Source organism: Pseudopipra pipra, chromosome 2, assembly GCF_036250125.1.
Source record: "Pseudopipra pipra isolate bDixPip1 chromosome 2, bDixPip1.hap1, whole genome shotgun sequence".
Lineage (NCBI taxonomy): Eukaryota > Metazoa > Chordata > Aves > Passeriformes > Pipridae > Pseudopipra > Pseudopipra pipra.
Window position 1 is genome coordinate 50046796 of NC_087550.1, and position 25143 is coordinate 50071938.

At 40.0% G+C, this 25143-nt stretch overlaps 1 protein-coding gene across 7 annotated transcripts in view; it reads right to left on the reverse strand.

Annotated features, from left to right (window-relative positions):
* STARD13 (StAR related lipid transfer domain containing 13) overlaps positions 1–25143 on the reverse strand; it is a 292584-nt gene that overhangs the window by 58000 nt on the left and 209441 nt on the right. Inside the window, exon 1 of one of the 7 annotated variants that reach the window (XM_064645526.1) lies at positions 14829–15151. The exons of 4 other annotated variants lie outside the window; for them this stretch is intronic. The gene's annotated coding sequence lies outside the window, so the exon portion shown is untranslated. Of the gene's footprint in view, positions 1–14828; positions 15152–25143 lie in introns of those variants that run through there. 2 more of the 7 variants (XM_064645524.1, XM_064645523.1) reach the window with 2 other exon arrangements.

The window sequence follows — 25143 nt, forward strand, 5'->3', positions numbered from 1 at the left end:
AAGAACAAAAGGACATCATGATCTATTTAATTCTTCTGACAATGTCTGCATTAAATGATCAATGCTTAGACATGCATTGATATTTACTGTTTCATTAAGTGTCCTCACATTCACCAGCATCAGCTAATGCATCTTTCACTAAATGGAATTTATGCAAATGTTATTTCAATCACATGCTTCTATATAGGTGTCAGGAACACACTCATCTGTGGGGAGCTGGAGGGCAAATTCACTGATATATTTTTGTCTGATTGGTTTCCTGAGAGATATTCATTGAATGAAACTGGTAAATTACTGGAATACAGAAAAGTACTTTTATAATGATACTAAGAAAAAAACCACCCTTGTAGGATATGACTATATGTTTTTTACATGTATTTGCGTCCTTGATTTTGTTAAGCATATCATAAATATGTTTGGGCACTGATACTGTAAGAAATGAAATTACACTTCTAAAACGTAAAAAGTGAAGCTTCATTTTAAAAATAAAAATATAGCTGAATATCTGTAAAAGGAAACTTTTGCTTAATTTATATGTTAGACACCATTCCAAATACCCAAAAAAGAACTGCATACATGTCACAGTAAAGAAAATTTTATTTGGCAGTGCTGGCTTAGACATGGCTGTGAAGCTATAAATCAGATTAAAATACATATTTGGACACTAAATTATTTTTGGACTTGGAAAATTCCACTAGTGCTATATTATTACAGCAGTAGATCCCTGTAACCTAGATCGCAGTCAAGCAATACATGTAAAGTCATTTTCTTCTGAAGAAAAGATGAATTTAATCTCCTGCTGTTAGGGGTCCAATGTGCAGTTACATGCCATCTTGAATAAGGTTCTTTTCCTGATCAAGATTTTCAATATATTTTTGTCATGGAACTCACTGCACATGTCTAACATTTATTTCCTTCCTTGCTTTGTTGGATTGTGCCGTAAGGCATGCATTGTACTATTTACATAAGAAGCAAATTTGAAAAAGAACCACACATCCTTTATCACATCTGTATTTTCAACAAAATAGAAAATTTCTTACTGCTGGGCTCCTTTTCCCTCTTATTTTCACAAGTATACCTTTTCTTTCTGCCTCTCCAGCTGTGTTTTTGATTGTCTTGGTTGCCTATCCCCCTAATGCTCAGCATACTTCAGTGAGTATCTGTGAAATTTCATTCCTCCATGTGCTCTGTCACTGATATTAGGAAATACTGAGCTCCACTGCCTGTGAAAACAGTCACATTTTCTTCAGTGGATCTTATGCAAACACAGAGTAAGGAATAACTTCATAATACCACCATCTGACTCATGTACTGAGACTGATAATAAGTGTAGCTACATCCTGTAAAATGACCAGTTAAAAAAAAATTAAATAAATTGACTGGGCTTTTTCTTCTCCCAAGAATGACCATGCTCATTTTTATCTTAAAAGAACTTAATGTACAAAGTTGAAATAAACCACAGAAAATAAGGCATAAGTGGAGAGTGAAAGTTCATCTAATCCACTTTCTGCAAAACCTGCAGGACTAATATTTACTCTTCCTTAGAGGAATCCTGGATTCAGGACAACTTCTGAGATACACCTGACTAAACAGGTTGCTTTGGTCTCAAACCAGCTAGGTGACAAATTTACAACTCTTTGCTGAAGTAGATGTTTTGATGATACAGTTTCAGCTCTGTTCTCAGGCAGAGACATTAACTCGAGCAGTGTGAGGCTGGAATGCAGTGCTTACATTTTCAGCCCTTACATTTTCAGCCCCCTACCTCTGGATTGCCACACCTGTAGCTATTCAGCAGAAACTCAGTAAACTTCTCTTCTTTTCCTGCAAACAGTATCTTATACTCCTGCCATGCTGGCATCTCAGCATTATTTACATCCCTGCTTAAAGAAATGGTGCTATTTCATGCAATGCAGCTTTCCATGGTGTGTAAGGGGTGCTTGGATGGTAACCTCAGTTGCAGTGCCCAGATTAGTTAACCCTCACTTCTTCTGAATATGAAAGAGCAGATCACTCCAAAGTATCACAGATTTATTTGGATTAGAGGTCTGCAGAACTATGAGTTTCAGAGGGTAGAAGAGTGGATTCCAGGAAAGCAAAAATACCAGTGAATGAAAAGCTAAGAATACATTTGGGTGAAGCACGGAAGAGGGAATTGCCAATTCCTCAAATAACATTCCTGTTGGGGGGGACTATGTAACTGCAGTGACTGCGAATAACGGTGCGTACTTAGGTCATGAGAATGTGATGGACTATCATGAAAGCCTACTCTCAAGAGAGCAATATTTGTGCCAGGCAAATACCGATCTTCTAAATAGCCCATGGTTATCCTGTATAGGGCACAATGAACAAAAAGTGTGTCTGACCAGCCAAGAATGTGTTTTTTCAAATAAAGAAAATCCCTCAATTATCATCTTTGTGATAAGTACCTCTCCAAAACAATATTTTACAAAATATGAACATTTACATGAAACACTAGACACTTTCACTACTAATAAATAACCTAAAGAGTACACTCCTATTTAGTATGAGTAAAAATATCAGAATTTAGTCCTAAAAACTCTTGTATACAATGCCTTGTGAACACATCACAGATAATGATGATTGTTCTTCTCTGCTACTGGGAAGAAAAATGTTCAGTCAAATATACACTTACTTATTGATAACTGTTCGAAAAGATTGACAGGCTTTGAAGAACAAAATCTATGTATAACCAAGTCTCTACATTTAGCTGGTGTCTCTGCAATGTTCATCACAAGTAAAGTAGAAAAGAAGCATTAATTTGGATTACCTTGTTGTAAATTTATTTTCTTCAATCTCAGAGCCTGAGCACTAACACTCGCTGATGACCTCCTAAAGCATCATTGCAGAGATTGCACGCCCCCTCAATGCCTGCTCTTTTTTATTTCCTTTCCTTCAGAATATTATAAGACTGAGGTAATAGCACACAGAAAAGATGATATTTAGTCACTCTTCCAATGCAGATAGGCTTTGAAGCAATGTAGTCTAGGCCTATCCCAAAAAACCAAATTTTTTTGGAAAATATTTCAACTTGCACACATTGAGTGTGAGCATTACCAAAGGCAACTCTTGTACCACTAAACACAGGCAGATCTGCTTCCTCACTTAATATCTGTTGACTCAGTTTTATGCTTCATTTTACAGGCTGTCTCAGTAGCTCATCCTATGTGCAATGAACAGAATCCAACTAGATTTTGCATGGAATTGCATGAGAAAATCCCCAAATGTCCTCTACTATTGTTTTCCAGTTTTAATGACAAGGAAGATGTCATCGTGGTCAGAGAGGAGGAAAATACAGATGCAAAAAGAACCATTTAGAAGAGTAGCCCTAGGAAAAGCTGTCGCTTGAGTGTCTGTCAGGGGGATCAGGTACAATTGCTCTGCTTCATTAATTTTTAATAACATATGGCAACTGGCCTCAGAAGTCTTCAAGACTTTATGTCGCCTTGAAATGAAAAGGGCAAAATGCTCTCCACTGTCATTTTGGAACACATCAGAGCATTAGCATCTGTGGGAAGTGCAAAAACCCTTCCAAAGCAGCCTTTAAGAGCTGTACATTAAGGGAGCTGCTTGTGAGACCAACAGCACCAGCTCATTTTTACCATGATGATACCACATCCCCATGGTAAATATTGCTTTCAGAAGATGAAAAAATGAGAAAGGACAGCATCAAAAATGAAACCTCAGGAATGTTAAGATGGAAGATTATCCTTAACTGAAATACAATATACAGCATTACTGTGGGGTTTTACCTTTATTTATTTAATATTTATTTAAGAATTGTTTCATCCATAATTATAAAAAATTTGTAGGATATTTACATGCAATCTGCCAGACACCTCCTCAAGTAATTTTCTACTGGAAATACCTGCAATGGCCACCAAGCAATAACAATACACAGTACTGCACATCTACCTTGACTCCAAGCTGTGATCTATATAGCTTGTTGTGCACAACAGAGGTGCATCCTTTCACAACACTCATAGGGACTTCTAGTTAGGGACAAATTCCTTTAATAAAAAGCCTAACTGGGTATACTTAGAAACAATTTTAGTTTCTAACCTTATATTCCTCCTAAAATCCTACATCCCAACCATTGTTAGAATCTTTTTCTAAAAAGCAGATTCCAGACTGCCAAACCTTACTTTATTTATCTTTTAAATGTTATTTAATAAAAAGGTACATGCAATTAACTGTACTTTTAAAGGTGGCAAAATAGGAGATGACCAAAACAACTGTTACTTCATAGATGCAATGCACTGATATAATATTAGCCATCCATTAACTGTATAGTTGTTTACTATGCTTGACAAGCTCAGAAAAAATTCATCACTGGCTATCCATTGCTGGGCTGGAATACATGAGGGATGAACTGGTAGGGTGAGTCCTGTATTTTCCTTATGATGATGAGTTGCTCAACAATTTTTCACTATAGTAATTTAAAAAATTTCACAGCAAACCTAATAATGTATTCCTTTTATGTCTGCCTCCACAACACAACTCCCAGAGCTTTGCCTACTGATTTCCTCATAATGCTTTTAATTTATGTGTGTATTACAGTATATTTGTACTTTTGCTTACTAAAGAAATATTCATACCATCTGTCTCTCTGGGACACTCTCCTGCACCCCAATATCGTGTCAGAATCTATTGGTCAGCTTCAGTCATATATGACAGGAGGAGCCAGATCTCAAAGATACTACATTTTAGAAAATCTGGTGTTGAGTAAAGTATACCAATTAGCATTCCAGTAAGGGAAAGGTATTTGTGGGGTGACCCACTATCCATGCTGAGAAGCAGCAGACAGTTGACTAAAGAGTACACAGCAGTCTGCATCAGCATCACTCTATGTACCACTTCCCTTACAAATACTTAAGGGATGGGAGAGAGAGCCGGAGAGTGACATGGCAGAGGGGAAGTAAGGACTTGGTTTCAGTGAGGTGGGGGAAAGGAATCCAAATCTGTAGGAAACTAGCCTGCACTGATGACAGTGCTCAGAAAGCAATTAATTTAGTTCAATTTTACTGTAATCTCTAAGATGGAAATAAAGGTCAACCACTACTCATCACTGGGCAATGGGCTGCTCCAACTTTTGGCAGCTCCAGAATGACTCATGCAAGGAAAACATCACTGCTGCATTCTTCGCCAGTGTCGCAGGAGTGACCACATAAATGTCCTCACAGCATAATACTCTCACAGTATTAATGTCCTCACACTGTACTCAGCCCAGTCCCTCCCCCTGCTTTCTTCTTTAGAAACTCCAAGAGAAAAAGATACTGCAGGGATGTGGCACTGAGTAGGAGGTCTGCAGCCTACCCCTGCCCTGAGTTACATACTTGCCTGGGTCCAAAAAATCTCCTAAAAGAGTAATTTGCAAGAAAGGATCCTGGAGCATCATATTTCCAAGTGCTACAGATCTACTACACTCCAGCATGAACGTCTCTTGAAGATACAACCAAAAACAAGGACATAATCATGCCCGTATCAAACCATCAAACAACCAGCCATTCCCTAAATACACATCAATTCCAACATCACTGCAGACCCATCCTTTGTTCCACAAACCATGTCACAATGAAAGGCTGTACAAAGTCCAACTTCTATCAATACTAGCCAAAAATACGTAATGTGTTTATGAGAAAAAAGCTTTTACTCAGCATTTTTTGTGGTGTGAAGAGAGAAATTTGCACAACTGTTACTATTATTTATATTTCATTACAAACCTCAGCCAAAATCAGAACCTTATAACAGTCAGTGCTGCTCAAATGTTTAATGACAAACTAGCTGGTGCCTTACAGAGCTTACAGTCCTCACAGACAGGCAGAAAAGGAAAGGATAAGAAACAAAAGCATGGAGACTTACGGATGGTCATCCTACGAGGGGATGAATTTAGCTCCTCTGAGTTAAATGTAGGAGATTTGAGCTCAACCCACTCAGATGAAGTAGAGGCCAAGACTGCCTCTCTCTGGGGGGAGTGCTCTAATTCTTGGGTTATTATGCAAGAGGAAGATAAGTCACAACCATCTTCAAATGAGTAAAACCCAACCGCATGGAGCTGCCAGCATTTATTTCCTATTGTTCCTCCATAATCCCAGTGAAAGAGGTATTCACTTGAATGAAGTGGACTGAATCATCCTCTGGTGGGTGGGTGGAGGGATGGATAGAGAGGGGGAACAGATCTCCCTCCTCAGATCTTCAGTAAGAACTGCTGCTCTCCTTAGACTGTATAAGGAATTTAAGCAGCTATGACAAATTGACTAGACCATGTGCTTAACCCTGGGTACCTAAAAGTTTAAATTAAATGGACTGGGTTCTCCACAAGACATATGGCCTCTCTAGCAAATGCCAATGTTTCCTGATTTTTCAGACAAATACCATTGTATTGCTAATTATAGTGGGCCTGACTTTCATCTGGAATAAATGAGTGTTGTTGCTGCCAAAGACTGGCCCGGAAAATCCATGTAAGATTGCAGGATCCTTGCAAGAAAATGAGGCCCTGTGTTAGGTGGAGCCTGGTTGCTAGGGAGGTCTGTTGCTGAATGATTTAATCCAAAAGATTAAAAGCATTATTTCACATTACAGTCTCTGACAGCACAGTAAACAGCCTTCAAAACCACAATCTAGTAACAGTGCCTTTGTCCCTGCTTGCCATCAATGGCAGACTCTTTTCTCTGTCTTTTTTCCAAAATAAAACAGGATAAACCCAGGAACTAAGCATTTTTTCAAAGGTAAAACATAATTTAATCTTTAAGACAGAGAACAGAAGAGTGTGGGTTTTCTCTGACTATGGACTTCTAGTAATTTCGCTGAAGATAAATATTTAGATAACAACCAATGGGATATTTACTTGTCAGAAACTATTATATTTAAAGAAAGTGCTAGAGATTTTCAGACTTGTTTTCCTATGTGTGTTGACAACCCATTCCCATCATTTACACTCTGTATGACATATAAATACAATCACTGCTATAATTTGTAAACTGTTAATATTAGGACTGTAGCGATGGCTATGCTTTCAGTTCTATATTAAAAAAAGACATCTTTTACATCAACATCTGTCTGAACTTCATTACTTTCCCATCCATTATTTGTATTTCTCCTCCTTCTCCTTGGCCTCTCTGTTTTTTTCTTGTTGCTGCTCTGACTGATTTCATCCGGGAAGCTGCACACCCGGACTGCTCTTGGCTCCTGTGATACTCATAAACCATGAAACAAACACAGGGGGAAAGGACAAAACCAAAGTAGTAGGATATTTGGTCAACTTAACTATGTGGATCTCTCCAGCACATAATCAGGCAATGGCACCATCTGAACTGTGACACCATATCCCGCTGTATTGCATCTAGCTGAGCTGGAGTTCATTTCCCCATATAGCTCTCACAGTGCTGTGCTTAGCACTGGCAGCTAGAAGGGTGTTGATAACACACCAGTGTTTTGGCTGCTGCTGAGCACAGCATCAGCACTGTAACATTCCTTCCTCAATCGAGGGCAAGATCCTGGGAGGGGTCCCAAGTAGGCCAGCTGACCAAGGGGATATTCCATACCATATGCCTTCAGCTCAGATATAAAAGCTAAGGCAAGGAGCAGGAAGGCAGGCATTCATTGTCTCCAATGGCTGCCTGCTGAGGAACCATTACATGTGCTGAAGCCCTGCTGCTTGGGAGTGGTTAACCATCGCTGCTGATGGGAAGTTGAGAATAAACTGTGTTATCTTTCACTTTCACACACTCAAGCTTTTGCTTTGCTTCTGCTTTAATAAACTGCCTTATCCCACTCCACGAGTTGTTTTCCATCTTATTTTCTCCCCTATCTGGCTGGGAAAGGAAGTGGCTGGGTGGGCACCTGGTGTCCAGCCAAGGTCACCCCACTTGCCTATACTGTTCATCCTCTTTCCTCTTTAGTTTGTGTGAAAATGAAAGGTCTTCAGGTCAGGACCATAACTTCCCATAAACCTGACCAGAACTCAGAGATATAGGACTGGCAACAGGACAATTGGTTTCCTAAATGATACTGTCCTCTTATAGGAACTAACCCATAGCTCAGGCAAACCCACAATGGGTAGAATAAAAGCATTGAGTTTCAGGAGCTATTCTCAGTACTACTTACTCTTATCTGAGGGAATTTTTTCACATCACAGCTTATCTAAATGTAAAATGAATTTTATGATAATATTTAGTTCAAAGATATCCCAAGAAGTATTTAGTATCTGGAATTCCACATCTCTAGAGGAAAAGCACCATGAAGGTAAATAATAACTGGAACTGCATGGACAGAGTCTCCAGTTGGGTACCAGCGAAGTTACACATAAGATACTAAGTTAACATATACAGCAAAATAACTTGAATAAGAAATGCATGTATCAGTAGATAAAGTATTTAATGACTTTGTCAGCATGCATTTGTCATACATTGTTGGATTTTGTGTACAATCATAGAAACACCCCCAAAAGGATCAAAAGACTGTTATTTCTTGTATCAGAAAAATAATTTTACTCAGAGAATAAGAAAATGAAACCACTTCTCACAAAGAAAAATGAACTTGTAAGATGGTGCAGCTCTGAAACAAATTACATAGATTCTACTAATCAATAAAATACAGTTACCAAGGCAACACTGACATCAGAAAGTGAAATACAGAGCTCTGTCTTACATAAACACATACACATACCAATATGTTCTGTGAACTTTTGCAATCTAGCAGTGACTTCAAGGAAAAATATGTTTTTACAAAAGAACACATATTTTCCCAGGCTTGATAGATTCTTATGTAAGAGCTTTTATGAGATTTTAGACAAGTTGTATTTTGTTTGGTAGTCTTCGTTCTTGCTCTTTTTTTTTTACTGGAAACAAAGAAATGTTGGGAAAAAAATGCTTTCAATGAAAAATTTATTCTCGCTATTAAAACAGTAATGACTCGATGGGAGAAAAAACTCTACCTGAACATAGTTTAGACTAAAAAAATTTGGGGTTGTAGATCCTATTTGTACTATATTATGCAGATTTCAAGGGACAAATTCTGAGTACAAAGACTGTAAATAAGAAAGGAATTTTTTTCCACAGGTCTTACAATTCTCATTGTATGTGTCTTTTACCTGAAAACTCAGTTCTGCTGCCTTATTCAACAACTATTACAATCCCACTGAGCTGAGTGGAATGAATCACAAAGCAGGATGCCACTGACTAGACATGATACCAGCTAGTCCCCTCTAATCTCTGATTTTGTATTTAATTTGAACAGCTCATTACATTATTTCATAGCTCACTACCAGAACCTCTGAGTACCTATGTAGGCTGCTGGTACAGGCTGTTTCTTTCACTGTAGCTAAATAAAGCCCATGTTTTGCAGTGATGTTCACAACTTCTTGCCCCTTCTTGCAAAAACAATGGACAATACACACTGGTCACAAAATACCACCTCATGGCTACCTAAATTACTGCTTGGGTTTCACCCATCTGTGTGCTCTGCCACTTGGAGCTGGCAGATATTTTCATAATCTGGATGCCATAGCAACCAGGGCTGAAGAATCAAGGGACAACTGTAGCTGCCTATTGAATTTGCTCTGGAAGTTCGTGTGGGCAATATCAATGTAATATAAATAAATAATGGGAAGTTTGAGGATGTTTGACCGCTGCCCGAAAGGTCTGCCAGCATGCTTATTATAAGTACCAAACTTTCAAGACTATTTTCTGAAAGATGCTTTTCAAACATTTTCTTAAAATTAATTGGTTTAGTTCATTCAGCATCTAAGTTCACTGAAAAACTCCAATGGAGTTATCCCACTGAGATCTGGGTCAGCCTCCTAATTTTCAGTTCAGTTAAAAAATGAAGCTAACTCATTATGCAGTTGTCTGAAATGTTCTTGTATCAACAAATTCACAGTGTTTTTACAAAGAACTGAGAATATGGGATGGTATTTTCAGGTATGTATAAGCAATTACAGTCCAAACAAAATAGTGTCTTCATTCCTCATTGGGTTAAGTGATGAAAAGACTGACTGTTATGTGTGATTACCTCTATTATTTTGGATGTATAAATTAGACACGTTCCTACAAGCCTATGGAGATTAAATGCACTATGTAAATGTTAAATATTAACACAAATCTACATTTTTAATTCAGTGACTCAGAAGCACAAGAGAGGTGCACATCATTGTGCCTATATCTACCAGATTCACTCCTGGTCACCTGTGTGCATGTTCTTGCAAATCATATTAACACAACAGAGCTACTCAAGCAGGAAATTAGGTGGAGGGGATGTGACAAATTAACATCTCCTGAACAAATCTAAATCTTCTGCCCAGAGAAGCTGTGGATGCTGCATCCCTGGGAGTGTTCAAGGCCACGTAGGATGGAACTTTGAATAACCTGGTCTAGTGGAAGGTGTCTCTGCCCACAGCAGGAGATTGGAACTAGATGATCTTTAAGGTCCCTTCCAACCCAAGCCTTTCTATGCTTCTATGATTCAACCGAATCCTTTTTTAACAAGTGAGAACCATCCCCTGCTCTAGGTGTACCAGATAGGATGCACAGACACAGAAGAGACACAGAGAGGAGGAGTGATACCACAAGGCTATGCTCTGTTGTGCTGAAAAAAAAAAGAGGGTTTTTTTGGAATTGGAGTTTCAGTGCAGATATGGGGGCCCCAAGGACATGAGCAGCAAGGGGTAGGTGCAAGCTCCAAATATTTCCCTGGAACTAAGTCAGTTGAGACCATGTTGTGACTTTTCAATGCTCATGGCTGGCAAAGGACTGCCATTTGTGGTTTTCATCCCTGTTCAAAGCCTGTGTAACAATATTAAAGCAAATAGTACTCCTATTCCTCCCAAAATCACCCCCAAATGAAAGGGCCATTTCATGCAGAATAGGTAAGTTCAGCCATCCCTCTTCCCAGCAACACTCCATAAAGACACTCCAGCCACCAACCTCTTCTGCAGAGCCACTGGTTCCCATTCACTTTCTGCCCAAATTGTTGGCTGCACTGGCAGATTTCAAGAACTGAGACAGCCCTAATCCGTGATTTCACAAGACCTTCCATTCATTTGCATTCATTAACTCAACTCCACCTTTAAATGATATCTACCACTGGTTTTGCCTGTAGGTGGAAGACCATCTCCAGAAGTTTCCTCCATCAGTCCTTTCCTAATGTCCACAGATTTAACAGGAAATCTTAAGTGACACAGAAAGATTATGTTTTAGTGAGTCTACTTGTCTTCAAAGGAATCAATAAATCAACAAACCAAGGTAATTAAGGAACAAAAACAATGTTAAGCACTTGATTTAAATACACAAACCCCAGAACATTCAGGACTCAACCTCAGCCCATCCTGTCCGTCCCTTTGCAAAAAGGTTCTTCAAACACCAAGTGAGCTTAGCTTGTGTAGATGTGTTTGGTGAATGGAAACTGAGTTTAATGTAGATCTCCTTTCTTTTATCTGCTTAAATCGGAATCCTGTTATTATTTTAACTTTACAATGTCTTAATTGAAGTAACATCCTAGCCAAAAAAAAATTGCCTGGGTGGCCTGAATATTATACTTTCATATTTTATGAGGTGACCTTTCTGCTGAGTTCAAGAAACCATGCTCGATCACTGGGTTTCGATGGGATTTTTGCTTGTGAGTATTATGAGTACAATACAAGTAAAGCCTACTTGATTTATGTATAATTTTTCAGTGAAGGTACAAAATAAGTAGCCATCAACTAAATGCCACTTAATGCTGAAGGCTTTAAAAAGTCACATAAAGTCATCCTTTTCATGGAACAGCACATATTCATGATTCTAGGTTAGGGTTATAAATTAATAAGTAAATCACTTATGCATTGCATTCAGTTGGCCTCCACTCTGAACTTGTTTAGTACATAACAGCTTTGCTATTGCTGTATGTCTTGCGCAGACGTTCAGTGGGAGGTTTCATAACGTTCCACAGCCTACAGAGCTCCCTTCCTTTTTTTTTTTTTAATCTAATTTACTGTTTTTAACAATATCTGATAAAAAAAGAGGCAGCTGTAGTTCTACCACCTGTCCTACGCCTGTCATGTGTGATATTACAAAGTATGAATGGACAATATTTATTAAGAAATGGGATAATATGCAATGTGTATAAAATATGTTCTGAGATATTTTATCTGTAAGAATTAGCACACTCAATGAGGCACCTTTGGGGTGACCACATAAAGGACGATCCCAGTAATGAAGAGATTTAAGAGCTGACTAATAAAAATGTAGGGACTGTGTGGGCAGTAGATATGATACTGCAGGGAACAGTACAGGAGGCTGCTCAGAAGAGAGGTGATGCTGGGTTTATTCTAGGGGTATTGTCTAAGCACAGTGCTTAAGAGCTCCTACTGATCTGATAAAAATACTTGATAAATACATGAAGCTTCCTCAGCTCTTAGGGTAAAGTAGATGATCTTTCTTTTCTCTTTCTTTCTTTCTTTCTTCCTTCCTTCCTTCCTTCTTTCTTTCTTCTTTCTTTCTTTCTTTCTTTCTTTTCTTTCTTTCTCTTTCTTTCTTTCCTTCCTTCCTTTCCTATCTTCCTCTCTCTTCTCTTTCTCTCTCTCTTTTCTTCTTCCTATCTCTCTTTCTTTCTGTTTCTTTCTGTCAATGAAGAATGTCTTGACTGTACTAAGTGGTTATGTGTGGGACACTCTATGTGACAGGAGACACAATAATTTTCCCTTTCTCCAAGTTTGTTATGTGATCCTGCATTGGACTTGGCATTGTAACCATTAGTAGAGGACTTTGTGAAGAGCTCGAAGGGTACAAAATGAAGTAGTATTATCAACTTAAAAATCCATTTTCCTCTCCATTTTTGTTAAACAACACAGTAGCAGTGTACTTACTGACTAGGAAACATATATCCCCCCTCTTGTTTCATCTTATGAAAATCTTGGCACTGATTCCCTGCAACATGAAAGCAAATGTCTGTATATATGCCTGGTGACTGTAATGCTGTGACGTGAGCCTAATTGATTTGAAGGCAAACACCTTGACAGACAGGCAGGCAAAGCACACATAAAAATAACAGAAAGGTAAATGAACAGCACTGATGTACAGCATATCCCTGTTGTTTCTAATGTGCTGACAAGCTCTTTATTCTTTACAGATAAAGAAATGCCAGGAATTGTGTCTATTTTAGCAAAAAACATCAGAGGAAAACAGTATCATCTTCCTAGCATATAAATCTCATATGCCAAAGTGGGCTAAGCTATTTCTTTAAGCTCCGCACACTGAAAATTGACTTTCCCCCCAGACCTTTCATGAAGTCTTTCCCCCCTCTTCAGTAACAGCAACTACCATCAGCCCAGCTACAGCAGGCTAGAGAGACCTCTACCAATTTCTGTCCATTCCCCTTCAGATCTCTGCAAATCATAATTTCCAAAATGTGCCTGGTGCTAGTGTAACAACCTGCAACTCTCAGCTCGCTGAGACCCAGAAAGAAGCAGCAAACTTCTGGCTGGGTATAGTAGCAAATGCAGTGGCAAGACATGCCCAGCATGGTGTGGTCCCCTCAAGAGGAGCCAACAACTCCAACCAGAACAGGATGTCAGGATAATGCAAAAATCCACTTTTTTTTTTTTTCCCAGTTGTCCCCGACATCAGTCATGGTGACCCCTCCTCCTAAGTAAATGAAATCAATCAGCAGGGATTTCTGTAAAATACATAAAACAGTCATCTTCCAGACTCTACCAGAAGATAAATGGTTCCAGACATTGGACTGCAGCCACTTTCCCACACATGCTACAGTGTTTTGTCATCCATATTGGGACATAATAGTGAGTGGGTTTTACTTTGTTGGGTTTTCTTTCTCAGTCAGCAGCCAATGCTTCTGCTTCTAACTTGTACACTAAAACCACAGCAACAAGAGTAATTTTTCTGTACAATTTGTAATAGAACAGTTTCACTCTCAGTAAGACAGTTTGGGGGTTCATACAAAACTTTGACACTTTTCTGCTACAGCTAATATTGCCTTATCAGTCCCAGCTGGAGCTTCACAAACCTTTTTGGGATTAAAGCATATCACCCCAAATACAAGCCACCGAACTGATGCAAGAATGAAATTATAAGCAATGTAAACTTTATCTAAAAACCTGCTAAAAAGAAATAATAGGATTGCTTACAATATCTCATGCTGGCTTTTGTGCTAATTTCAAAGAAGGATACAAATATATGACAAAAGATGCATGACAGTGTGAGTTTACAATTAATTTTAACATATTTTCAAGCAAGTCCTTAATAATCTGTTAACATGAAATGCACTTTGGAAAGAACCATGGGGCTTTTTCATTATTAAGAAATGTGCAACCAATTCTATCCTTAATTAAATCAGGAGTAATTTTATTAACTGCAGTAGACTCAAACCTAACTTACATCAGTGTAACTGAGGGTAGGATTTAGCCCTGGGCTGTTTATACACTGCAGTTCCAGTTAGTTTAGATCTATTTGGGTGGGAACTTCTTTCTCCTTTCCAGAAAAAATATTCTTGCCTACCCTTTTCCACCTCGCAAATGGGGCCAAAGCAGTCTTTTCTTCTAAGATATTCTTCTGAAAGGTTTTGAACAAATTTTATTCTTGACAGGAGATGACCTTATTAAACAAAAACCACCCTCTGAAGTGATGCACACCACCAGTTTTAAAGTTTGTTTACAAGTTTTTAAACAAGCCACCTCAAACAGATAAGCTGACTTACATCTTACAAATAAATAAAATCTTTAAGTAAAAGCTACTTATGTCTGTTTTCAAAGCTGAAAAGCCCTTTCAAACAGTAATAGCTGCTGTATTAAACTTCCCTGTTACAGTATAGAAACTTACTGTCCACAGATATCCTTGGGCTTCACTGTACCTTTGAACCAAAATCACTTTCTTCTTTACTTCATTTTCTGCTCTCCTGAAATCGGATTCCCAGTTCCTGACAGATGGCTCCTCTGTCACCGAGCTCTGCTTCCGCCTCCTTATCGCTGCCAGCTAATACTTCCACGATGCTTAGCTGTTGTCTGCAGAGCTGAGCTCTACATAATTTCTACTCTGATCAATGCTCCACTTGGTTTTAGGTTGGTTTCTAGTCCCGCCTCCTGCTCTTGAAGAAACGAAAACTCACAGCTGGATTTTCTATAAATCATCCCTTTTAACAGTGGCTAAGCAACTATGGTAAATACTACAGCTAAGACCTGCTGCTCTATTTGAAACTTCAAAAACAATTCCTCATCTTAATGATGCACACATGAAAGTTAATCATGTACTAAAATCACTAATACTGAAAAATAGTGGCCAGATAATTGTGACCTTCAGGGCTTAGATGGTGATTAATGTAACGCAAAACTCCCCTCTGTTCCGAGGGGTGGAAATATGGTAAAATATACTGCCTTGGTGAACTGCTATATATAGTGTTCTGCTTTGAACAGGAGCTTGTCATTCTTACAAAAACAAATTTACATTTGCAATACAGAGCTTTTTGACAGACTAGTCCAGTGTACATACTGTTTATGCTAGCAGCCCCAAGCTTGAAAAAGCCTTTAACATCGCAGCAACTCTTTTGAAGTGTGGGGAGGAAATACTTTTATTTTCGACACAGCACTAAGAGCACTACACAGTGCTGAACTCATTATCATGTTTAACAAAGAGCAGAGTATAAAAGCTAGGTGGTACCATAAAATCAGCGCTACGAGCTTTGTTCCCATCAACACAGCAAAACAGAGCTGAGTTTCTGTAAACTGTAAGTTGTTCTTATCCTCCACCCTCCAAATCTTTATAAGAAACTGTGCTGTGGAAATGAAAAATGACTGGGCAGATCTGCATACAGTCTGAGTGGGCTGCAAAATCCTGGTGTTCTCTCTGGGGTTTTTATATGGTGAGAGCCACATCCCAGCTGAAAGTGTTGTCAGGGCTAAAACCAATTCCTTCCTCATAAACAGTTGAGTGTGCCCTGGTCGCACACGAGCTCCCCTGACCTGCTGCCCACACTGAAGAGCAGCTGAGTTGCTGCTGTAAGCTCAATGAAGAACTCCTCAGATTTCAGCTCAGGGAAGCGTGCAAGAGCAGCCTTGGCTGACAGCAGCTCTTTCCCACGTGTCGCTTAACTCCCGTCAAGCTGGGACCCACGACCTTCCCCAGGCAGCTGCTGGAGCTGGACTACTGCATCACTAGTCTTCTGTGAGTGGAACTCATCCCTTTTTTGAGTCTCTTCCACCCAAACCTACCGTGTTCCAAAAACACAGTGGAAAAACACCAAAAAAAGCACTTCTGTCTACTTACTCCAACTCTCTAACCACTTCATTACATGCCCCACAGTTCTCTCAAGTTCAGCTTTTCCACACGATAGATGACTTCATAGGCTTCTGTCAGATCCCATTTGAACTCTACTTTTTCCCTAAGCTGAAGAATCTCCTCAGTTTCATGCTGAGGCTGGTCTGCCTTGCTGCCCGTCTCTAATGGACTACTGCTCCCATAAGCACTGCAGTTAGCCCTCTGGTTCACATGACAGAAGCTGATGTCACAGCACCCGAGCTCAAGCCTTGCTCCTAGTCCATGACTGATATTGTTGAAGTGGGAAAATATTCTCATTTCCTTTGCTTGAAGTTCTGCAGACAGTAAGTGAGAACAGTCTGTTGTCACCCTGTGATTTGACAGCTCTCCAAGTGGTCTGCACACAAGCATTTCAGAACGACTATACTAGACTAATTTCCAAATGGTTACTAGCCCAGCAGCCTAGGAGAAAACAGTATGGATTAAGTAGACAGGAATGCTCTGAGCCAAGGACACCACTCCAATGCAGCTACTACTCTCTTAACCAACAGCCATAAGAACAGGCCCTGGGCCTGTGTTCAAGCTGTGACTCAGATCTGAAGTGCTGCAACGACAGTGCTCTCCTGTGGATGCACTGGTTGACCACTTCCAGTAACTTGATGATGGAGAATGAAATGAGCGTGGGCAAAGCACTATTCCTGCACCAATCCAAATATGTAATGATAAATATAGCAAATCCGCTTTCCAGGTGCTGCCGTACATTCAATACTTACCAGCTGTCAAAAACCCCCCACGACTGATTAAAATTATTTGTTTGACCTTTAAAGTGTACTTGAAAATCCATAAATGAGACCTATCAGTAGTACATACTCACTTGAATAATAACAGAATTTTGAATCTCTAGCAAAGGCTGTAAGAAGAGACAGCGTGACATGCACTACACAGATGGAGATCTTCCCAGGACTTCTATAAAGAATTTTAATATCTGGGGTAATGTTATGGTACATAGGACAAGATTTCCTCTTTCTTTGGTTGGCCATCACCTGAATTACAAGAAAAAAAGCTTGTTGCAGGTGAGAAGAAATATAAATACTGTACATCATCCTCCATGAGCTTTAGTTTCAGACAGCGCATTGAGTTCCCTGGGGATGAAAGGGAAGATCTGCTGCTACCACTAGTGAGTGTTCAGAGGCTCAAACCAGAGTACATCCACAATAAAGCAACAAATGTGCTAGCACAGGTGTTGGTTTATCAGGATTGTTTCTCTCTGCAAATCTTCTATTGGGACACACTCTTTACTAATTGTGAACACAGCCCTACAGTAGCCCAGTATGGCTGAACACAAGGTGGCCATGGAATCTGGGGGACAGATCACCTGCACCACTGGTTCCTATTTTGGACCACTTTTACCAACTTTTTCCTAAGTACTGTGTGAACATGAGTCAGTCTATGTTCCCTGGCTGTGGGATCCCTGACTTCTCCTTGTTTGGTAGTACAGGTGTTTTCCCAAGAATGAGGAATAGCAGGCTACTTCCTGCTGTCACTGTTGTGCAAGTAGTGCAGCCCTCACTTCCTCCTCACCTGGAGACACATATTTTGGTAGGTAAACTTCTCTCAGAGAAATGCCTTTCACCTCGATGTAAAGAGCTGCTTTGCAAGGTGCTAGGACTCCATCCAAGGACTTTCAGTGCTTACAGACCCTGTGATGAAAGTATAGCAGAGGCAGCAACCGCAGAGCTCCATGTGAAACTCTGGTGAAAGTATGTCGTGCCTTGTTCTTAAAAAGGCTGGATCATAAAATCTCAGAGTCCTGGGGTAATTAATGCTGGAAAAAAACCTTATGAAGTCTCAAGTCCAACAGCTCCTTTGGTTTTCTGACCTTACTGAAACACCAAGTTCACAAATAGTTTCAGCTCCCCATTACTGCACTGGGTGCGGAAGGAGGAAGAATAAATGAGTTGCCATTTTCCTCCAGTGAAATGCAATTAGAAGAGCTCAGACTTCTGCATGCAACCAGGATAGCTATGCCTGCTTGGCCCTGGACTGTTTTTCGGGAGTTGAATATATTTAATATGCCAAGCCTTCTACCATGAAGCTGTCCAGGGAAATGTTTTAATAGTTTAAAGCACTCTGACTGCAATGTATTTGCTTAAAATGTGGTAAACGGAATTACTAAAAACCTTGCATTTTGCATCTTAAAACCTTAGGATACTCACGAACATATTACTTCTTCTTACTGTCAGATTTTGTTTTGCTAAGACAGAATGCATGAGACACTAGATAGATATGGAAATGCCTCAAGCTCCTTGAGAAGAAGAGGACACTGATGGAAAGATGAGCACGATGAAGATGCTTATCTATGAAGATGAGCACTCATGTTTGCCTCTCCACCACCATTCTGCAGCCTTCCTCCTCTGATAGCTGTGACACCCATTTTCAGCCGAAATTTCCTCACAGCTGAGCTACACGGTCCTCCAGCTCAAAGGCTTTTTTTGCTTATCGGTTTTCATCATCCAGTTGAAGGCAATGAGATCAGCCTAAAGACCTTGGGATCCTGGAGACTTCAGTCTTTAGCACAGCCTTGTTTCAGTCTTCTTTGATAAAACAAACCATTTCCCCTCTAACAGCTTTTCTGAATCCACTGACGCAAGTTGAATGGGGGCTGATGCAAGTTGAATGGGGAATGACAACTGAGCGCAGCATTGCTGATGGACCCCCTTGGGCCATGTACGCACCTCTCCTGTGGAAATACATTGCCAGATGGAGCCCATCATCTGGCTGCATTGCCAGGCCACATTTTGGGAGCAATTATTCTCCAGTCTGCAAACACACTCAAGTCTTTGATCTCCTCTATCGCTCCCAACTGCCAATCTCCTGGACTATGCCAGCACTTCCTGCTGCTGTCCCCTAATCGTGCCACCATGCCACCAATAACCACTGTACAACTGCAGACTGAGCTGCCTGCAGAGGAAGGGTACATGGAGCCAGTGCCCTACCACTTGCCCCCTTCCCTTCATCCCACTTTATTATTGCATGTCCTGTGCTAACCTTGGCAGATTCTGGAGGAGAACTCGAAGGAATGGTTTTATTTTGTGCTACCAGGAACAGATCTGGTACCTGTTTTCAGGCTTCCCCTACAAACACACTCTTATTTTCTCCTAAAGATTATGGAATTTGAGAAGCTACAGAGATGAGAGAATATAAAGTGCTGCATCACTTTCAGCAAAAAGACGAGGGGAAAGGAAAAATAATACTGGGTTCTTACTCTTTGAAATTCCGCATCAAAATGGATATTTCAAGACAAAATCAAAATAAAAAAGCAATTTGAAATCTTACCATCTAAAGCAGAAAATTGGAATGATAATATGTTGAGCGGGGATTTTCCTCCTGGACAGTTTTCATGGAATAGATGCTCTTACCTCTGACTGCCATTTCTCAAATGTATCCTGAACTATTTGTCATTAATTTACTATTGCAGTTGTTACATAAAGTAGGATAGTTGTACTGTCTCCACCTGATGAGAAAGCCATATACTTTCATATTTTAATATGAAACACATTCTTTGAAGGACCAAAATATGTATTACCTAACTTATTTTTCAGAAAAACCTCTCTCAATTATACTTGATACTCATTTAGTCTTTCTTCCGCTGGAAAATCTCTGGAGTTTACATGGCATATCTCTGTGTCACATGTGTTTCCTTTAATAGCCAAAATAAATGTTTTTCAACTTCAAACTCTACGGCTTGAGTCTTACTTATGAAAGTCAAGCAGTGCCTTTCTGCTCTACTCATCACGCGACTGAATGACTGCTATCTACCTGCTTGCCTCACTGCAAAGCAGGGGCTCCCAGAGCCCAGCCCAGAGCAACTCCCTTTGGCTTGATCAAACTGGGTGATAAATCCCATCCTGATTCCCAACACTCTTCAGGGAGTTCTGTTCCCCAACGTTTTTCCCATCCCAGGGACCAGCAGTGCCAAGCTCAATTAATGATTCTATGATTCCTCCTCACTCTCAGCTCCTGCAGGCTGGGACCTAGGAGAGCGAGGCTGTGTGCTCTCTCTAAGGGGATGCTGTGGGACAAGGCATCTCAAGGGCCCTGAAAATGGCACTTGTTGTACTTCAATGACAGGAGCCCTGTTTGACATGAGGTTCACTTTGCGCATGACAGAGGCATGGTATTTCATTTCATTGTTCAAATGCTTGAAAGAGCTCAGAAATAAAAATTCTTGGAATTGCTACATGAGTCAAACTTTCTAAGAAGTTTATATGAAAGTATGAATCACTGGCTTGCTTTGGAGGAAGAGAAAAAATCTTGTTTTCAGCAAAAAGTTAACTGAGTGTCCTGAAAATCAGTAATTAAAAACACGATTAACAGATAATAATCATCTAGGGTGCTAGTTTCCTTCTGTATATAAATGGCTTTAAGAGAGAGTAAGAGAGAAAAGTTTAGCATCAGCATTTGCCTCAAGACCCAGTGCACCTGGGGGCTGGCCCAGCATCCCTCCTGCAGGGAAATGAGAGTTAGAAAAGATATTTTTGTTACTGTGAATAAAAGTTGGATTTCTCAAGCTATATGCCTGCACTGTTTAAAATTAACACGGTCACAGACAAACCTGAAATGTCACCCTGAGGGACAGCACCATCATCGCTATCATTCCCCATGGACATGCCAGAGAGAAGAGCCACTACCCTGGGCAGAAAATGCACCTACTCTTTGCTGTGTAACAACATAAGACTGGAAGCAAAGAATATGGTTTCCAAATTAAACAGCAGGAGTAATTTCTGCCGCCAGGATGTAATTACTCCTCTTGTAAAAAAGCTGTGGAACACTTAATGGTTTTGAGCACTAATACATATGGAAACAGTATTCCACAAACACCCAGCCAGGTGCTAGAGTACCACTGGCTTGGGGAGCAGTAAAAGACCAAGAACACATCCCATACTGCCTAAAACTTCAAGGGCCTCCTTCCAAATGCTGCTCTAGCTGAACTGCTGAAGTTTCTGAAATCAGGTATGTATGACCACAGGCCAGGGTGATATTTCTTCTGTCTCTCACAGCACCTGTGGTTAAGGCACCAACTGTGCCACAGCCCTAAGTATAGATTTTTCACAATCATATCTCAATGCCAGGTCTATGACTATTTCAGGTAATTTATCTGACAAGACTGCTGTATTCCCAAACACCTCGTTTATGAGCAAGTAGGATCTGAGACTATGTCAAATATATCAAGGTAATTCGGTAGGATATATGGCATCTCAAAGTTGACATGCTACCAATACTAATTTTCTTAAGGTCTGACCAAAATACATTTCTGGATCAGAAGTAAAGAGCAGTATCTACATGCATATTTTCTTTTAACTATGGGCAGAACATTTACAACATCTGAAAGCCTCTTCATAGAAAGTGTGTTGAGTGAAGTATGTCAGGCCTTAAATACCCTATGGCAACTCAGTTCTCATATTTACATGCAAAAATTCATAGCCATACTCATGAAAACAGACAACCAGAGTTCTCCACAAAGCAGCTATCCTGGTACAAGTTTTTTACTAGCTATACTACTGCAGACTGGAGCTTGGGCAGTAATGAATGTCCCAGTACCTCCTCTTTCACTTTTAGTGAAAACATGAAGTCTTCACAACACATCCATATACATAAGACCTCCAGCCTTCTGCAACAAAACCAACTCCAAACATGGCTAGAAGACTTATCTCGCCTTTTGCAGAGTATCATGCCTTTCCCAGAGATTTTAAGGTGAGATTTGTTAAATTAATAAACAGTGTTTCTTATCACGGAAAAGTTTTTCTGCACAGCCCTGCCTCAAATATCAGCAGAAAAAAATGCTTACATACTGACAACTCATCTGAGGAACTGTTCTGGAGCTTAAAAAGCTGTAATCAAGAAATCAGAGGTTTACTTTTAACAAGCACTTAGGGGAATGGGCATGAATTCTCTGTGTTAGTGGTGCCCCTCAACGTGTGATTCTCCCATCCTCCCACTGGCTGAAGAGAAAGCAAACAAGTCTGGCTTGTGACTATTTCCGGCTATAAAATTTAATTTTTAAACATGTAAGGTTTCTTTCTGAGCAAAACTCAGCATGATTGAGTAATGAAACATTGTTTCCCTGACCTTTCAAAAATCCAAAGCACTAGCTTTTTTTTTGTTTTGGTAAGTTGTGCTATTGACAAATTTGTTTCTTTCAACGCACACACGCACAAAAATCTTTACTAATCATATTTCTATTACCATTGTCCTCCAGATCTTTTAGCATGATTTACAAAGGGAGGAAAATGAAAGAAAAGCAAAAACTAGCAGTATATTAGGCAGCTTTGGGCAAAGAAAATGATGGATTCTCCCAAAGTAATTTTCTGCAAAATGCGATTTGATTAAGGATCTAGATTATGTATGTCAGTGCTGGGAAGGTACCCAGACATGTGAGACTATTGTTTACAACCAATGTAGCCAAGGCAGAGGCCACTATTGGGTTTTAGAATTGATGAGCCTTAGTACAAGGGAGCAGAGAGAAAGGATTTTTCAGAAAAGTCAGAGACATCAATATTTGATTTAATTACAACACTCTACTACTTCCTAAGATGGTCCCAATTAGACATATTTCTGTGTACCATAGCTGTATGATGCCACACTTGGCCTTATCCTCCTCTAACTCTCTTGGCAAAAGCAAGAAAGACTTCCTAGCACAAAGAGGCCACACTGTAGTTTTGTTTTTATAAGTCACTTCTAGGAAAAAGGAGAGGGAAAAAAAGCAACCTCTGTGAGATACTCTGTATCCAAGGACAAATCTGAATGGTTCCATGTGAGTCATTTTCAGTCTTTGCAGGCTTGGCATTTGTGGTATGAACTCAGAAAAGACATTACAAGTAATTTTTGTCATTTCAAGTGTTTGTAACACATGAGAAATGAGTGCTTCTAAAATGAAAAGTCAGACCCTAACTACTCCTGGTACACTTACAGATCATCTTCCTACAGCTTCAACCTAAAACTGTTTCACTATGTTTAAAAAATACTTTCAGATGCTCTAAGCAAACCAAGGCATTCACCATATGTGACTTGAGAAAGAGGTTGTCAAACAAAAATGAGATGTTACAAGAAGTGAGATGTAATGAAGGAGACAATACACTTCCATTTTGTTCACTTGAATGACTGCCTGTATTGTTGGATTAACCTGAAGTGAGCATGCAGTCCAGTCATATCTTTTCTCCTCTCTTTAAAGAGCCAAGCAAAAACAAGGAGAAGAAAAGGTATCATATGTGCAACCATTTTGCAGAAAAGTTTTTCTTCATTTTAAGTGACCTAAATTCATTCCTTTGTTCTTACTGACATATGAGAACAGGTTCTCTGAACTCTGAAGAAGAATCTATCTATTAGCTTCATTTTTATTTGCTATATTTTAATGAATTCTGTTATAAACCAGTCTGAATAGGGAAGCTAAAACCAGAAAGAAAATACAATATTTGGATTTTTCAAGCCCCAGTTACGTTTATAAGTGACAAAGCAGGCAGTGTGCTGTGATGGTCTGGGCAGTAACAGGAACCAGGAGAGTCTCCCCTCTCCTTCCCCAGCAGGACTATCTGACAATGCCATGGAAGTGATATGTTTTTAAAGTCTACAATAACCAAATTATCAAACAAAACTAAGGGTCAGGACTTCTGTGAGCACATGAACAAGCATGATTCAGAAGGCATTTCAAAGCAGCTTTTTCCATACAAGAAATCTCTCTCCGATGCCGTTATTTTTGGTGTCTTGTGCTTTGTGAAGTTGTACAGCAATAGTCTTGCTGTTAGGAAGCAAGGTAAAAGTTTCTCCTTAATGCAGGCACCGCTTATTGACACAAATGCTAGAGATTGTGAAATCTCTGCACATCTGTCAAATCAACCTGAATTCAGGCTCCAGAGCTGCCAAGGGTGTGGAGACAACGCACGTGGAGTGTTTGCATAAGCCTTGTTTTCATAGGAAACCAGGGTAGACATATTCTGATTTTTAAAAAATGAAGTTTTCCACGGATTTAGGTACTAGCTGGAAAGTCCTGCAACTCTGGCCGCTGCCCGCTAGAGGCCGTGAAGCCCTTATGGTCTGCCCTGGCCCCTGCTGTTGGAATCTAGTTAAAAGGAGATGAGGAATGGGAAGCAACAGAAATCAGACAGTTTTTCTTCTGACATTAAAATCTTAACAGTTCCTTCGTACAGTGAGGCATCCCAGCCCTGGCAGGCCAGTGGGAGCAGTAGGATGTGCTGTGGGTAGCCAGGTCTGCTCACCCACACTGAAAACTCAAAGAGGAGATTGAGGAGGAGGATTATGAGGAAGATGAGAAGGAGGAGCACACGATGTAGATGCAGCTGGCTGGAGGGAAGCTACTCCTCCATGACAAGCCCAAGGTAAACAATGAGGAGCCAAACATAATGGGCCACTTTTAAAATCAATTTTTCCTTTTGAACATCACTCACTGGAGCCTGGCAAGCTGCACTAGTCAACAGAAAGGATGTGAAGTGTGAGGGTGATTTAATGAGCAGAGTTCACTGGAGAGCTGCAGGAACAAACATATGTGCACAGAAAAACCACTGTGAAGGCTGGTGTGTGGGGAAGAAACCCGAGGGTGTTTCTCAGTATGCTGAGAAACCCACAGGGATAGCATAATAAAAAGAAGCAATATGCAGTTCCTCCAGTTTGACTCCAAACTAGGGTTCTCTGGTTATTCAGAGATTATATCACACCCCTCCATGAGAGACACAGGGAAACAGACAAAAACTAGGAGACAAGACCTGCACAGAGCTGTGCTCTAAGGGAGGACATTAAACTCAGACTTCCATAGGAGGTGCAGGAACATGGCCGCTACAGAGCCTAGGGCTGGAAATCACATCTAAATGTC